Source organism: Balaenoptera borealis (assembly GCF_965194805.1).
Source record: "Balaenoptera borealis genome assembly, chromosome: 12".
In the NCBI taxonomy this organism is placed as follows: Eukaryota; Metazoa; Chordata; class Mammalia; order Artiodactyla; family Balaenopteridae; genus Balaenoptera; species Balaenoptera borealis.
Genome location: NC_138869.1, coordinates 5,745,190 through 5,761,857, shown reverse-complemented (window position 1 = coordinate 5,761,857; position 16,668 = coordinate 5,745,190).

Below are 16,668 nucleotides of genomic sequence, written 5' to 3'. Positions count from 1 at the left end.
TGCCATTCACCTAATGTGGGGCAGTCTGCACGAGGCCAGTTTCGAGGAAGACGGTGATGAGTTCTGTTTCAGACCCGGTGAGGGGGTGTGTGCCTGAGCCGCCCGGTGGGACCGTCCGTGGGAGCTAGATATTCGGCGTGGAGACGGCTGCGGAAACGGCGAGCTGGAGGCTGCGGGTCCGCTGCCGGGGAAAGGTGTGGGGTGGTGGAGACCCAGGACTGAGCATTAGGGCCCCAGGGTGCCGCGGCCGCCTGGAGCGCGACGCTGCGGCGGGTGCGGCAAGGGAGCGCAGGACCGCGTGGACTCGGCAGTGCGTGTCTCGGGTCGACCAAGAGGAGGCTGTGGGGTTTCGGAGCGGGTCGTTGAGGTGGTGACTGCAGAGCTGCGTGGCTGGGCGGTGGGGACGGGCGCGGGAGAGGCTTCCCGGTGCAACTGACAGGTTGAGGATGGGCGCGTTCAGATGTGTTAACTGCCGTCGCGGAGTGTCGGGTGGGAGGGGGAGACTGAAGAGAGGAAATGGTGGAGGCCAGTGTGAGGGCTTGAGGCGGGGGTCGGGGAGGGTACGGAAGACGCTCGCTCCAGAGCGGGGCTGCACGACCCCCGGGCCCACCGGCACTGTGGTCTCGGGGAGCCTGGGAGACCGACGGGCGGCGCTTGGTTAGCCCTCGGGAGGGAACAGGTGACGGTACCTCGCGGCCGCTCCCTCGGCCTTAATGCTGGCTCCTCCGAAGAGCTTCTGGCCGCGCCGGGTCCTCAGGTCCCGCTCTCGAGGCCGCAGGCGGGGCTGCGCTCGGCCGGGGCCCCGGGCTGCAGGGCGGGCTCCCCTCGGGCGGTGGCCGCCTCGGCCGGCCGTTAGGCAGCTTCTTCTCCAGCCTCCCCGCCCGCTTAGTTCGGGTAAATCCCTCACTTCGGAGCAGGGAAGGGAAGAACCGGGGGCAGAAACCGAGGGTCGTGCCGGCGGGCGCCCTCTGCTGGGCCGGCGGGCCGCGCGCAGGACGGGGAGCAAGCTGTGCGGCGCCCGCGCGACTCCCGGAAACCCGCCGACACTACACGGGCTGCGCCGGGTGCGCAGGCGCAGAGGGCCCGCCGGGGAGACGCGGCTAGGGGAGCCGCGCATGCGCAAGGCCGCACCCACGGTGAAGCCGAGGGCTCTAGCGGTGGTGCCACCTAGGGGCGGGGGCCGGGAGCCTCCTCCCGGCCTGGACCAGACTTGGCGCTGGGCCGAGCCAGGGCCTCGTCCATCACCCCAGCGGGGCCCGGGATAGGCCTGCGCGCCCGCTGCCCGAGCTCCGCCCATCCCCAGCTCTGGGGCGCGGGCCCCCCTGTTCCTACCTGGTCCTGGATTCCCCAGTGGCCAGCGGGACCTGGTTCCCCCTCCTAAGCCCGGGGCGAGGGTGGACTGGCCTGGCCCGTGGTGCGCGGCGAGGTGCCCAAGACACGGACACGTTCACTGGTCGCGGACCAGCCTCCTCCCTGGGCCCACAGTGGGGAGTGGGCGCTCCTGGGCCACGTGTGGTCTAGGCACCCAGGCCAGCCTGCCGTCCAGCCCATCACCCGACCCCACCGTCCAGCCCATCATCCGACCCCGCTGTCCAGCCCGTTTTCCAGCCCCGCTGTCCAGCCCCATCGTCCAGCCTTCCTCCTCCACGGACAGGCCTCGAGCTGCCCACGGCCGCGGGTGGTCAGAGGGAGGAAAAGGTGGCTGAAGAAGAGGGCCGGGTGTCAGTCTCCCCCTCCATTTGTCTTGGAGGCTGACACGGAGAAACCCCAGAGGGCCAAGTGCGCCCTCACAGTTTCACCACAAGTATCCTGGCCGGGCATCTGGCGCCGAGCTGATAGTGCAGCCCGGCCGCAGCCCCGCCGGAAGCGCTGCCAGCGGTTGGGGCCGCGGCCCAGACAGGAAAGGCCCCCGCGCCCGGCCCGCGGCCTCACTACGCCGGCTGCTGCCCCGACGGCGGGGCCAGGCTGGAGCCCAGTGGCCGGGGACCGGGACCCGGACCTGGGGACCCACCTGTCACCTGCCTGGAGGTGACATGGAGGGAAGATGGAGCCTGCGGCCTAGGCCTGACCTGAGCCAGAGGAAGGGCAGCCTCTCCCTCCCATGGCCAAGCCCTCGTGGTGCCCCCGACCCAGCCGTTTACATTCCCAGCGTCCCTGCCGTCGCTGGTTCCATGGTCACTGTGACAGGCCCGGAACCAACTGCAGGGAAACAGAAGTGAACAGAAGGCCACGGTACTGGCCATGGGGAAGAGCAGGCCGAATGGGACATAGTTAAGAGGAATGGTCAAAGGGTGTGGAGGATTTGCAGGTGGGGATGATGGGGAGGGAGGGGCCCAGACTCCAGCCCCCTTTTTGCCTTTCCTTCAGGAGGTGGAATCCAGAAAGATATGTTTTAAGATGAGAAAGACAGGAGCCCCTTTCAATGCTGGAGGGAAGGAAGGAGGTCATGGGGAGGGAAAGGTTACAGATCCAGGAGAGAAGGCGCCGGTCCAGAGAAGGAGTCCCGAACAGCAGGACTGGACGGGATTGAGGGCTGAACGGGGATTTCAAGGGAGATCTCTGAGCAGTTGGCCGTGCCTCCCCCCAGCTCCGTGGAGGAAAGCGGCAGAGACCCCGTCCAGCTTTGCCTCCCAGGTGACCTTCCCGATTCCCCAGGTGGCTGGGAGGCCCCTACCTTACACCAATCGGCACTGCTCTCTGAGGTGCAGCAACTGCTTGCTGCCCTAGCCCGGGAGCTCTCTCTCTCTGCGGGGCTGAAGAGGCAGCACGTCGAGGCTGCGATTGATGCATTTCACAGATATCTTTACTCTGTCTCAGGCACAGTTCTAGACACTGGGGATACAACAAGTAGGCAAAGTCCTGTGTGACTTTCAGGAGGACAAGAAACTAGAAAATAAATCACTGCGGGCAGTGCTATTGAGGAAATAAAATACGGTGATGTGATCAGTGGGTTTAGCCTGCAGGCTTGGGGCGGCTCACTGGGAGGAGGCGGCGGCAGGGTTGGCGCTAGGGCTCAGCGAGCCCCCCAAGCCCTGCTGCGTCCTGCGGGCGTCTGCTCCGCTCCACCCAGCCAGGCCCTGGTGGCGGCAGAACCTCCTGCCTCCAAGTCTTCCCTCGGGGTGCCCCCCGCTGCCTCTCCTTGGGCAAGTGCCTTCCCCTCCCCAGCCTGACGTCTTCCTGCACAAGCCCATGTCTGAGGGTCCTTCTGCCCTGACTCTGGGATGGATGCTGGCCCAGCCTCTGTTGAGGAGGGAGGAGACATGGGGCTTTGTTTGTTTTGCCAAATTGTGGGCAGCAGCTGGGCCAGTTGGAAGGGGGAGCCTCAGACCTGCCTGGGGTTGAGTCTTGGTTCTGCAAGTCACTTGAGTCCTTTGCACACATTTCCTGACTCAGGCTACAGACCACATAATACCTGTGTTACGAGGGTGAAAAGTGTGCAAGCAGGCGTCTTGACAGGGCAGTTGTGACTTGTTTGTGTGTGTGTGTCGGGGCAGGGTGTTGGGGCCCTTTCCAGGCTTGTGAATTGCAGGTCCTGGCAGAGCTGGTCTCGAAGGCCCGTCCCAGCGTGGCCGTCCTTTGGTTCTAGGTGTGTAGCCCACCTGTTACTCATGTCCCAGAGCCACTGCCTGTGGACCTGGCACAGATAGCAGCCCTGCCGCAGGGCTCTGATCTGACAGACGTGGACACAGGTACCCGGAGACATGGCCTTACCCAGGGCCCACGGTGCAGGTGTGCGTGCACCCTGGTGAAGTATGTGGCGTGTCTCCACGCGTGTGTGTCCACTTGGCTCTAGAGCTCACTCTGTTTCTTGCTGGTCTCACTTGTGTCAGGTTTTTGGGTCGATTCACGTTGCCGTGTGTACATCTGGGATGTCCTATCCCAGAGTATCTTGCTGTGTGTCCTCTGCCTCTTGACCACCCGGCCTGCAGTGATGTGACCCCACTCTGCAGGCTGGGTCCATCTTCCCTGTGCCCCACAGGAGGCTGCAGGGGGACTGGGAGCTCACAGGCTCTGCCAGCATGGCCACGGTGTGGCCCCTCCTCAGCCGTGTCCCCCCTGCTTTGTGCAGTTTGGATCTGTTGAGTCCCTACAGCAGACCTGGGGGGAGGGGGGTGTAACTCATTTCCATTTCCATGAGAACAGGACCCCAGGGAGGAGAGGTGGCTCTTCTGGGGCCACACGACCATCAGGCGGGTCAGGCGCCAGGCTGGCAGCAGGGACTTGCAAAATGACTGGTACCTGCTGCCACCCGCCCAGCGCTGGGAGCTGCGCCTTGCCTGACCCAAGACAGGGGTGCCGCTGCAAAGTTCCTGGCTGCTCTGAGGTATCGGGGTCCCCAGAGAGCAGCCATGCCCGCTGTTGGGAAAGAGAGTCTGGGGGTGCAGCACCCGAGTGACATGAGAGAAACCCTGGGGCGGTGTGAGTCTCACACCTGGCAACACAGTATCTCTTTACAGTTACTTCTTTTTTTTTAATAGTAATCTTTTATTTATTTATTTATTTATATATTTTTAAAATTTTTGGCTGTGTTGGGTCCTCGCCTCTGTGCGAGGGCTTCCCCTAGCTGCGGCAAGCGGGAGCCACTCCTCATCGCGGTGCGCGGGCCTCTCACCATCGCGGCCCCTCCTGTTGCGGATACAGTTACTTTTTATTTAGGCAAGTGAAACTGGCTTTCCACTACGGTAGGGATACAAACTTTCATTTGAAACTAAATTAGGCTAGAGACCCACCAGACGGAGTAGGGAGGGTGCGAGATGGCAGAGAGCTCCAGGCTGGCTGCTGGGGTGGATTGCTGGTTTTGCCACCACTTAGCTGTGTGACCAAGGACAAGGTACTCAACTGCCCTGTGCCTTGATTTCCCCATCCGTAAAATGGGGCAATATTCATTCCTAACTCTGAGAGTCATTGTTGCTGTGAGGCTCACAGGAGTTGACAGGCTGGGCGGTGGCCAGTAGTAAGTGCTGGGTGGGGTCTGTTGTCTATGGGAACGTTTAGACGGGGGGGTGGGAGCATCTGGCACTGCTGTGAATGGGGAGTCGACTGCTGACCAAACACTCTCTAACTTAGCTGCCATCGCGGAGGGGAACTGAGTCCCTTTTGTCGTGTGCCACACTCCCCCGCACCCCGGGGACACAGGGGCAGCTGAGAGGCGGTTCTCTGGGAGCCTGGCCTCGGAGCCTTGGGTCTCAAACATAGGATGGGATACTCCCAGGATTGCTGTGGGTGCGACAGGGACCTTCTCCTTGACCAGATTCCAGTCGGGGGTCCCCTGAACCCTCTTCTCACCTAGGCCCTGACTTTCGGGCTTCTGTGTGCCTCTCTGCACTGTCCCATTTTAGCAAGAATCCTGCTAGGTCAATTTAGCTGGAATTCCCCCACCCTGGATATCTGATCGGTTCCTCACCCCTCACCTCCCGCAGCTGCTGTCTGATCACCTGGCCCGCCTTCAGCGAGAATCCTGTGAGGTTGGTTTAGCCAGAAACCCAGTCCCCCAGTGTTTCCTCTTGGTCATTTTCTATCCACTGCCCCCACCTGCTCCTGGGCGGTAAATTCCCTTTTCCTTGTTGTGTTCAGGGTTAGGCCCCATCACTCTCCCACTGCAAGACCCCATTGTAGGGGCCTGTTGATAACAGTCTTCCTTACTGTCTTTAACAAGGGCCTTGAATAATTTTTTCCTTGGTAGGGGTCATGGGAGACCATAGTTGTAGAGCATACAGTGGGCGCTCAATAAATGCTGGAGTCTCACTTCAGCCCCCAGGCCGGCCGCTGGACACCCATCTGGCTTCCTGTCGTCCTTCCAGGGACGTGTTCTGTGGCTCTGGACAGAGTTACTGCTCGGTGTTCAGGGCCTGGGTTTCCCCTTTGCAAAGTAGGGCGGCTGGACCCCGAACCCTGAGTGGTGAGCAAGGTTCAGGTAAGGGCTGGACTCGCCTCTCTTTGCTCCAAAGACCCTCCGAGGCCGGCGGAGACTGTGGCCTCATTGCCTCTAGAGGGCACCCCCGCCCAGGAAATCCACACTTGTGCACACAGGCGGGCTGAGCTGCCCAGAGCACAGGGGCCGCACGTTTTTTGCCGCCTGCGGGGGCTGTGCCCCGAGGAGCTCTGTTGGGGGGGCCGGATTCTACTTGGGAGGGTGAAGCAGCGTGGTGCCTGCCCGACGGGTGAGGTGGTGACCGCCGGGTCCTCTCGCACACTCCCCAGATGTGTGCAGTCCTGTCTGCCTTGGTTCCTCACCTGTCACCTAGGATTGTCACGGGAGCTGCCTCACAGGCCTCTGTGCAGACAGAACGAGCCGATGGTGGTGGAGCTCTTAGAGGGGTGGGCGCTGGGTACGTGTCAGCAGTTATTGCTGGGCGCCTGTTCCAGGAGAGGTCCTGCAGTGGGAACTCGGGTCCTCACACCCCTGGGTCCTCACAGCTGCCCCACAGGTGGAGGGTCCTACGTGGAAACTGGAGGTTAGGGAAAGTCAACTCAGGGTCCCGCCTGCTGAGTATGGGTCCCACTGGGATTCGGTCCCAGTGACCGGCTCCCAGTTGGGGGCTGGTCATGCCACATTGCTCAGGCCTTTGCAACAACCATTGCTGCCGACCCAGGCTCCCCTAAGAGCCCGGGACACACCTGTGGGCAGAGTGCCCGAGGCGGCCTCCTGGACTCTGGGTGGCAGCTCTGGGCCAGGTCCTGTGGGGACCTGGGGACGTCCTCAGGCTGTGGTCCCTGCTCCGGAACTGCCCTGTGGTAGCTTGGAGGCTACGGCTCGGTGCTGGAATAGGTGGTCCAGGAGATGGCCTTCTTGGAGCCCAGCTAGAGCCCACAGCCCCTGACATGTGCCAGGCTCATTCCTCCCTCTGTGTCCATGCTTGGTCTGTGCCCACCACGTTGACTGCTCTCATTCAAATCCTCTGTATCCGCCAAGATCCAGCCGAAGCCCGCCCCTCCATAAACTGCATGAAACCGTATCTGGTGGCTGATAGCCACTGATTTCCTTGGCCTGCAAGGAAGCTTCCCTCCTTGTCTGCCTGGAAAAACTCCTATTCATTCTCTAAAACCCAGCTGCCAGCATTGCCCCTGGGAAGGCTTAATGCCACTCTCCTCCTCTCTCCTATATTGAGACAGTTACTGCCTCGCTGGGCTTTCTGTACATTTGAGTTACAGTGTCATAACAGTATCGCTGCACCGGTTTGCATTCAGATTCATTAAAAAATGTATACTGTATTTTAAAAATTGTAAAAGTAATACCTGCTCGTGGTAAACATTTAAGCAGATCAGAAGTGTTGAAAGGAAAAGTGGAAGCTCCCACCTTCTTACCAGCCCCCAGGGGCCAACCTCCCTTCCAGGGGAAAACTTTGTTAGCCATTCCTTGTAAATTCCCCAGGAAACTCTCCACGTCTGCACAAGAATGTTCATGCTGTTTCACTACTTTTTTTTTTTTTTTAAATTTATTTTTATTTATTCATGGCTGTGTTGGGTCTTCGTTTCTGTGCGAGGGCTTTCTCTAGTTGTGGCAAGCGGGGGCCACTCTTCATCGCGGTGCGCGGGCCTCTCACTATCGCGGCCTCTGTTGTTGCGGAGCACAGGCTCCAGACGTGTAGGCTCAGTAATCGCGGCTCACGGGCCTAGTTGCTCCGCGGCATGTGGGATCTTCCCAGACCAGGGCACGAACCCGTGTCCCCTGCATTGGCAGGCAGATTCTCAACCACTGCGCCACCAGGGAAGCCCCCTTCACTGCTTTCTAATGATCTGTCTCTGTCCACCCTTCCATGCCTACCTCCCAAGGCCTGGGATGGGGGCTGCCTTGCGTGGGTGCCCGGGGCCGCTCAGAAGATGCTCAGAAGATATTGCTAGGGCTGGTTTTGCGTCCTCATGACACCAATTGGCTGTGTGCAGCCTGGGATCTGGTGAATCACCTTGTTGCTGGACGCAGATGTGCTTTCTTTTCTTGCAGAATGTTATTATCACTATGGAAAGTTGAGTTCATTATCCACATTTAAAAGTCAGGAGATAGTCCCTAAAAGTTTGAGATGGGGCCTGGGGCTCAGAGCTTCCAAAACAAAGCTGGAAATATAACTTAAGAGTGGACTCAGAGATTTAAAGACGGAAACCCACATAGGAAACTAAATATACCAGTGGGCCTTCGGTTTGCCGTGTCTGATGGCTAGCACCATCTTTTCTTCTGAGAAAAGGTTTTATTCTTTTTTTTCCCTAAAGAGGGGGATACTCCTAATCTCAGAGGACAGGGAGGCCCGTTGCACGAATGCGGTTTGCTTTACGGAAAACCCACTGGGTTGCCCTCAGGCTTCTGGTTTCCCGGCAAGGAGAGGAGGTGTCATCGGCCTGAGCCTGTCGACCGCTGTGAGGGGGGCCCCGAACGTGGTGACCCCAGAGCCACCCCGGGCCTGCCCTCCTCCCGTCAAGTCCGGGCCTGGGGTCGCTGCCCAGCTGCTGACGTAGAGGGGTATTCTTCAGCACTGGGAGGGGGACCCAGCCAAGCAGAAGCCCCCATCCCCTTCCAGCACATTGGCCAAGGAGCTGGCAGGGCCTGGTGGAGCCCCGGTCGGCCTGAGGCCCCAGTGCTGGGCACGGAGGCTCAGGCATCAACCCAGCCATGGGAAGCTTCCAGGCCGAGGGGGTCTCTGCCGGCTCCCACCCCTCCCCACGCGCAGCGAGGGCCAGCTGGGCAGCGAACCGGGGCTGCCGTGATGCTCACCTGGCCTCGCACCTTGGCCTCGTCCCACTCGGGGTGCCAGGGCTGGTGCTGCAGGCCAGGTAGCCGGGCCGAGGCTGAGGCGTGGGGCAGGCTGGGCCGCCCTCCTGCCTGCTCTGGCCGAGGCCCCGTCTGCCTTTCCTCTCCCGGCGTGCCCCCCACCTGCCCCTGCTCCCCTGTGGGGGGCAGCGGGAGGCTGTTGGCAATTTGTGCATTAATCTCTCTGCCTGGGGCCTCCTGGTCAGGTGGTGCTTATCAGGGTTCCGCTCCTGTCAGATGGGCCTTCCGGAGCCCGTGGGCGAAGGGGGGCGGCGGGAGCCCCTACTGCAGGGCCTGGAGGCTGCCTCAGCGTCCTTGGCCTTCACACCCCCTCACCCCCGCCGCGGGCTGCCTTCTTTACCACATCAGGATACAGAACATTGCATGAATTCCGGTCTCAATGGAATTATTTCAGAATTCTGGTCAACCGCAAACTCGGGGTATTTCACAAACTATCTATCACTGCTGTGTGGTGGGCAGAGCCTGGGCCGGGGGCCGTAACGGATGCAGGGTGGCCGGGTCCACTGCCTGCAGGGGCGGCGAGTCCCCACCCATCTTGCTGCCCCCCCCCCGCCCAGTGGCACCCGAGGTCCTGCAGGCAGATGTCCCCCATGTCTGCAGGGGGCTCAGGCCCAGGGTAGGGGCTCAGGAGAGGCAGCGGGGGGCCAGGCCCTGGGATGGGAAGGGTGGACGGGGGAGAGGCGGGTGGGGGAAGCAGCCAGGTTTGGGGTCCACTCTGGGATCCCCCCTGCTGCAGTGGGACCCCGGCAAGTGCTCTGTGAGCCTCCGTTGCCGCATCTGGAAATGGGGTTATGACGCTCACCCCTCAGTTCAATAGATACTCAGAGACAGTAAGACTCCAGCCCTCGTTAATTCTTTAACACTTTTAGGACTGTTACGGGGACGCACCTGTAAGGTGCCTGCCTCGGAGGACTGCCAACGAGCTCTAGCGAGAGCTCTAGGGAGAGTGATGATAGTGGTAGTAACAATACTCACAATAGTAACAGGAGTCACCGTAGCAATCATTCTCCTAAAGGCCCCCCGCCCCGACTTGAGGTCATGCTTACAACTTGGGGAAAAGGAGAGACCCCGCTTTGGGGATGGAAATGCATGGTCTGTATGCTCCCAGGTTCCCATTCCACGCCGTGCAGACGTGGCCCGTAGATCAGCCCTGCGCTCTTTCCTTCAAGCCCGGACAGGGCCTCAGAACCCTCCTCTTCACAGCGCTCCGCCAGCACTGCCAACCCACCAGGCTGTGCCCTTGAGAAGAAGCGTCTTTGTTACTCTGGCCCCAACTGGCGGGAGTGAAAAGTGGCGGGGCAAGGGGTCCCCATTCCGCTTCCTGCTCCCCCGAATCCTCTTGTAGGTCTTGGCCCCTCTGCCAGCAGGGGGGCCTGAGCAGGGCAGAGATTGGAGGGCCAGTCACATCTCCTCTGCAGGCTTCCCGCCAGCCACGAGTGAAGAGGCCTTGTCTGGGTGGGATGCGATAGAGAGGCCCAGGCTTGGCTGGCACAGGACGTGCTCCCCACAGCGTCCAGGATTCTGGGCCATTTGCTCAGCAAGACGCACCCGGGCAGCACTGCCCAGGCTGGGCTGGAGCACGAGGGGTTGATGCAAAGGTCCAGAGCCAGGCCCAGGGCCAGCCCTGCCCTCCTGCGTGGGCCCGAGGGGAGGACAGGGCCTGCGGGGGCCACGTAGCCGCATGCCAAAACTATGGCGACGCAGTTGGCAAGGCCCAGCTTGGGGTCCCAGATGGCCACGTCTAGGGCACTGACAAGAGTGACAGAGGCAGCATGTGAAGTCAGGATGGTCCCAGCAGACCCAGGTCCCATCCTTGTGGCAAGTCCCAAGGGCTAACTAGGCTAGAGCCCACCCCCTTATCTATCTTCTTGTTGGGGATGACCACCCCACGCCCACTGCTGCCCTCTGAGTGCTTGCCTAGCTGGTCTGCACATCTTGGGCTCAGATCCATGGCTGTGGACCTTTCCACAAATAACAGAGTGTGCGTACCACACAGCCTGCAGCATCTGACCTCTTCCCTCTATTTTGGAGAAAATGTGAATGTCGGTTATATATGTGTATTTTTTCCAAAACAAAACAGCTTTTTATTGAAGTATAGTTGTTTTACAATGTTGTATTAGTATCAGGTGTACAGCAAAGTGATTCAGTTATATATATATATATTCTTTTTCAGATTCTTTTCCATTACAGGTTATTATAAGGTACTGAATATAGTTCCCTGTGCTATACAGTAGGTCCTCGTTGCTTATCTATTTTGTATATAGTGGTGTGGATCTGTTAATCCCAAGCTCCTAACTTATCCCTTCCCTGCTTTCCCCTTTGGTAACCGTAAGTTTGTTTTCTATGTCTGTGAGTCTGTTTCTGTTTTGCAAGTAAGTTCATTCGTATCATATTCTAGATTCCACATATAAGTGGTGTCATATGGTATTTGTCTTTCTCTGTGTGACTTACTTCACTTAGTATGATCATCTCTAGGTCCATGGACGTTTAGGTTGCTTCCATGTCTTGGTTACTGTGAATAGTGCTGCTGTGAACGTAGGTCATGAGGTTGGGGACAGGCTGAGGAAGAGGAGGCTCTGAAGGGGGGGGGCTGGTCGAAGGCAGGGCGTGGGGAGGTGAGGAGGTGGTGCAGGGAGTGGGGAGAGGGCGAAGGGCCCTGCAGGGGGCGGCAGGGGGTGCAGGGTGGCCCTGCGGCGCCGGGTCTTCCCTCCTGGGCAGTCACCTGAAGCTGGAGGCCAGTGCTTTGGGCGTTTCATGGGAGAGTTGTGTTTGGGCCGCCCTGGGGCTGCAGGATGACCAGGCTGGTGCTGGGGAGTGATGGGGTTTGGGCAGAGCCGGTGGGTCGGGAACGATGGCACAACCCACTGTTATCACCACTAATAGCAACTGAGAAGGACTTATTTAACGCTGGTGCCTTCACCTTTATTAACGCATTGGATGCTAGCAGCAACCTTACAAGGTAGATACTGTTATTGTGCCCATTTGAAAATGGTACTTCTGGAGACACTCGGTCTGGGAGTGGAGGAGCCGCCAGGGGCCTAGGCCGTCCAGCTCCGGAGTCCTGCCCTTGGGGACCGTGGGTAGCCTGGAGTCCTTAAGACACATCACGTTGTAAGGTTGCATCGATGTAGTCTGAATTATCAAACTAAACATAACATTGCAGAAAGTTTTCAAAGTAACAGGAACAAAATGAATAAACAAAATCTTTGCCCGCACAACTACATACCCGCCATGACCATTGGACGTGTTTTTGCCCAATGGATGTTTTCACGAATGTAACTTTCCCTTCCTCCCACTCTCCTCTTTTTCTTTCTTTTATGCCTTTCTGAGGCTAGATTTCCAGAAATAGGTGAACAAGGCAAGGGGGATAAGTTAAAAGAATTTTCCAAATGGTTCCTGGCAGCTCTCGTGCGAAGCCCAGCCTTAAACAAGGGAATTCCCATTTGTGGAGGCTGCATGTGGGTGTCATAGATCAGAAGCTGTATCTTAGATCACTTTTCAGAGGCTGATGGGAAGTGCCGAGGTCCCAGGCGTCATTATCGCTATGGTCATCTGCACTGCGTTATCTGAGGCCATTTCAGGAAGCGCGAGGGCCCAGTAGAGACCGACACAGCCAGACTCAGCCTTGCCTTGGGATTTCTCGTGAGACAGATGCACACCACAGAGGGCGAGTGTAGACCACACAGAGAGACAGTCCTAAGCGCACGACCGGGGACAGGGGCTGGGACCTGGACCTCTGCTGTGTCAGCTGTGCAGGTGGTGGGTTCCAGGAGCTGCCCTCCGGGCAGACCGTACTGGACGGGGCCCTGGAATGAGCAGTGCACAACCTTGACAACCTGATGAGGCAGCTCTGGCGAGCTGGTAATGCACGTGGTAAGCAGGCACAGGACGGTGTGTGCAGGTTGACCCCATGTGCATATTCTTCGTGTCCGTAAAGTAACACCCGTGGTACTTTCTATTTTCCAATTTTTGGTGGAGATGTGGTACCACGAGCTATGTCTCCACCATAGGAAGAGCAACTGTGTAAAGGCCTTTAGAGATGAAAGCAGTATCTCAGCTTCAGTGTCAGGGTGCAACAGGGAGTGGTGGGGGCTGTGGCACTGGTGAGCACGTGTACACGTGGAGGGTGTGTGGGCCAGGAAGTGTTCTTTAGGGTTAGGAACTGCGGCCCCAGTGAGGCCTCTCCTGGAAAGGGGCGTGCTGGTGATGTTCTTAGGTGAACAGTTTTGTCTTTCCGGGTGTTTCCTCCTTAAAGGGAAGGGGCTCTAGGAAACGGTGGGAGGGACGCCCTCAAAGACTACAGAATCCTGCTCCATCAATTTGATTTTCCGAAAGGAAGGAAAATCTGTGAATATTTTCTTTTTTCTTTTTTTTCTTTTTTTTCAACACAGGTTGATGCACCCTGGACACCCTGTTAACAGCTTTCATTTAATCATGAATCTGTATCACTCTCAACGTCTCTCCATGGAGATCTTTTCCATTCCCTTCCTTTTAAAATCCAAATATGTTTTAAAGGGTAACACATTCATGTGATCTAAGATCCAAAAGGTACAAAAGAGCACACAGTGGAAAGCCCCCTCCCCCCCGCTGTCCCCCAGTTACATTCTGTAGAGACAGCCTGCATCACTGGCCCCTGGTGAGTTCTAGAGACAGCTCTCCTAGGAACAAGCGTATGTGTCTGTAGATCCTCTTTTTATTTTATTTTATTTATTTATTTTTTAATAAATTTGTTTATTTATTTTTGGCTGCATTGGGTCTTCATTGCTGTACACGGGCTTTCTCTAGTTGCGGCGAGCAGGCACTGCTCTTCCTTGCGGTGTACGGGCTTCTCTTGTTGTGGAGCACGGGCTCTAGGCACGTGGGCTTCAGTAGTTGTGGCACACGGGCTCAGTAGTTGTGGCTCACGGGCTCTAGAGCGCAGGCTCAACAGTTGTGATGCACGGGCTTTGTTGCTCCGCGGCATGTGGGATCTTCCCAGACCAGGGCTCGAACCCGTGTCCCCTGCATTGGCAGGTGGATTCTTAACCACCGCGCCACCAGGGAAGTCTCCTAGATCCTCTTTTTAAATTGAGATGTAATTGACATGCAACATTATATTCATTTCAGGTGTGCAACATAATGATTCAATATATGTATATATTACGAAATGATCACTGCCGTAAGTCTAGTTAACACCTATCCCCACACATAGTTACAGATTTTTTTTTCTTGGGATCTTTCTTTAAGTTCTACTCTCTTAGCAGCTTTCAAATATGCAGCCCAGTATTATTAACTATAGCCACCATGTTCTACATTACATTCCTAGGACTTATTCATCTTATAACTGGGAGTTTGTCCCTTTTGACCCCCTTCACCCATTTTGCCCACCCTCCCATCCCTCACCTCTGGCAACCACCAATCTCTGTTTTCTATGAGTTCAGGTTTTCTGTTTGTTTGTTTTTAACATTTTACATATAAGTGAGATCATACAGTCTTTGTCTTTCTCTGGCTTATCTCACTTATCATAACGCCCTCGAGGTCCATCCATGTTGTTGCAAATGGCAGGATTTCCTTCTTTTTACAGCTGAATAGTATTTCTGTCTCCCTGCTTCTTACACCAGGGTTCTGCACCTTGATTTTTTTCCCTGAACGATGTCTCTTGGAGACCCACCAATAATGAGTTTCTCCCCTCTCTTTTACAGCTGTGTCACGTTCCATTGTGATGTAGGCACCGTCACTTGTTTGAGCCGTCTCTCATTTGTGTCCGTCTAGGCGGACTCCCGTGTCTCTGTGTGCGTCCCAGAGGAGATCAGAGCCTTCAGTGGTGGGATGCTGGGCACAGGACAGGCACTGAGAAAGCCCTGGGGGCGGGGCTCCGGGTGCTGCTGGGGGCACACGTCCCCACAGAGGTCAGGTGCCCGGAGGCCCAGGGGTCTCTGCCCAGTTGTCCGGGGGCGGGGGTGCGGGTATCAGCGTGCTTCCTGTCCGTGACATCTGCAGGTTGGTGACTCAGATGCTCTTCAGTGTTTATCTTACTTCCTTTCTGCGCTTCACTTTTTCCAGCTTCTCCTTCTTACATCCTCCCACCCGGTGATCAGGACCAAACCTGAGGTCCTGTGAGGACCTCCAGGGGCTAATGATTCGAAAAAGTCGTCCCGAACCAGGACTGTCAGAATTTAGGTTCCTTATTGGGCTTATTTCTCGGTACCTGGGAGCTGAGGAAATTTGGCTAAGATTTCCGATTTGAGATCTTATGATCAGGGCCCGGTGACGACTTCGGTTCTTCCTGGGGAGGTGGAGATAGAGCCACAGTTCTGCTTTGACAGTTGATGAATTTGTGTGAAATTGGCAACAGCTCAGGCCTGCAGAGACCAGCTGGGCTCCAGCCTGGCGTTACGTTTACCTCTTTGATTATTTTTGGTGATATGGGTTTTGAGAAGGGAAATCAAATGCCAGCAGTTTCATGGACATCCTTAAAGCGGCCTGTTTTGTCAAGTCAGGGAATATTTATGTGAAGGTTCTCCCTGGAGCGCTACCCGCCAACTCGGGCCTCAGGAATGGTTTGGATTTGGATTCTGGTTTATGCCCAGGATGCGTGGCCTGGGTGAACATAGCAAAATCTGACCCTTGCATTTGGTTACGGGCCCTTTTAGGGTCTGACCTTTGAAAGTACCAGGGATGGCCTCTCCACTCGGTCTCAGCTGACAAGGGCACCTTGACAAGGTTTCGGAGCAGCTCACTAGGGCCCCCTAGTGACAGCGTAGGACCCCGGCTCCAGGGTCCTCCCCGCCTGGCAGAGGAAAGTCCGTGTGCATCTGTCTCCAGGACTCCAGCCTCCGGGACAGAAGCCTCAGGTGGACTCTGCTTCCCACCTGGCCTCCCTGCCCATCCCAAGTGTCCCCCATCCCCGCACCCTCTTACTTCCCCTTCCTCACACTTAGCTTTTTCCTCCAGGCCCGACTCTCCCCCACGTCCGTCCCCCACAAGGGAGGAATCTCTGTCCCTCCCTGTGAGGACTAATCTTTCCTCACAGGCCCCTCCCTTCCCCTCAGGGACCACCGGGCATGAGGAGGGCAGGGGTCCCAATGATACTGCATGTGGGTGGGTCTCAAACTCAGACTTTCAACGTTTTCCCTGAAAGAGGTGAAATACCAAGAGGGTGAGAAGACAAGCCACGGGCTGAGGAAACCTTTGCAAAAGGTTTACATCTGGTAAAGGGCTGTTGTCCACAATACGCAGAGGGCTCAATAAGAGCCCTCTTCTTCTCAATAAGAAGGCAAACAAGCCAATTTAAAAACGGGCAAGAGGCCTGAGCAGGCACCTCACCAAACAAGACCTACAGATGGCAAATAAACACATGGAAAGATGCTGCACCTGATATGTCATCAGGGAAAGGCAAATTAAAACAACAATGAGGCACCACTGCACACCTGTCAGAATGGTCAAAATCCAGAGCACTGACATCACCGAATGCTGGCCAGGATGTGGAGCAATAGGAACTCTCCTTCATTGCTGGTGGGGATGCAGGATGGTGCAGCCACTCTGGAAAACGGTTTGGCAGATTCTTACAAAACTAAACATACTCTTGCCATACTATCCAGCAATCATGCTCCCTGGTATTTACCCGAAGGAGTTGAAAATTTATGTCCACAAAAACCCTGCATGTGTATGTTTATAGCAGCTTTATTTATAATAATAGAAGCCACCAAGATGTCCTTCGGCAGGTGAATGAATGTATAAACTGTGGTCCATTTCACTAAAACAGAGTAGAGTGTTTGATACAATCAGTGAACCTACACTTCTTTAGTGAAAGAAGCCAATCAGAAAAGACTGCACACTGTGTGATTTCAACTATATTTCATTCTGGAAAATGCAAAACTGTAGAGACAGTGAAAAGGTCAGTAGCCACCAGCGGTTGCAGGGAGGGA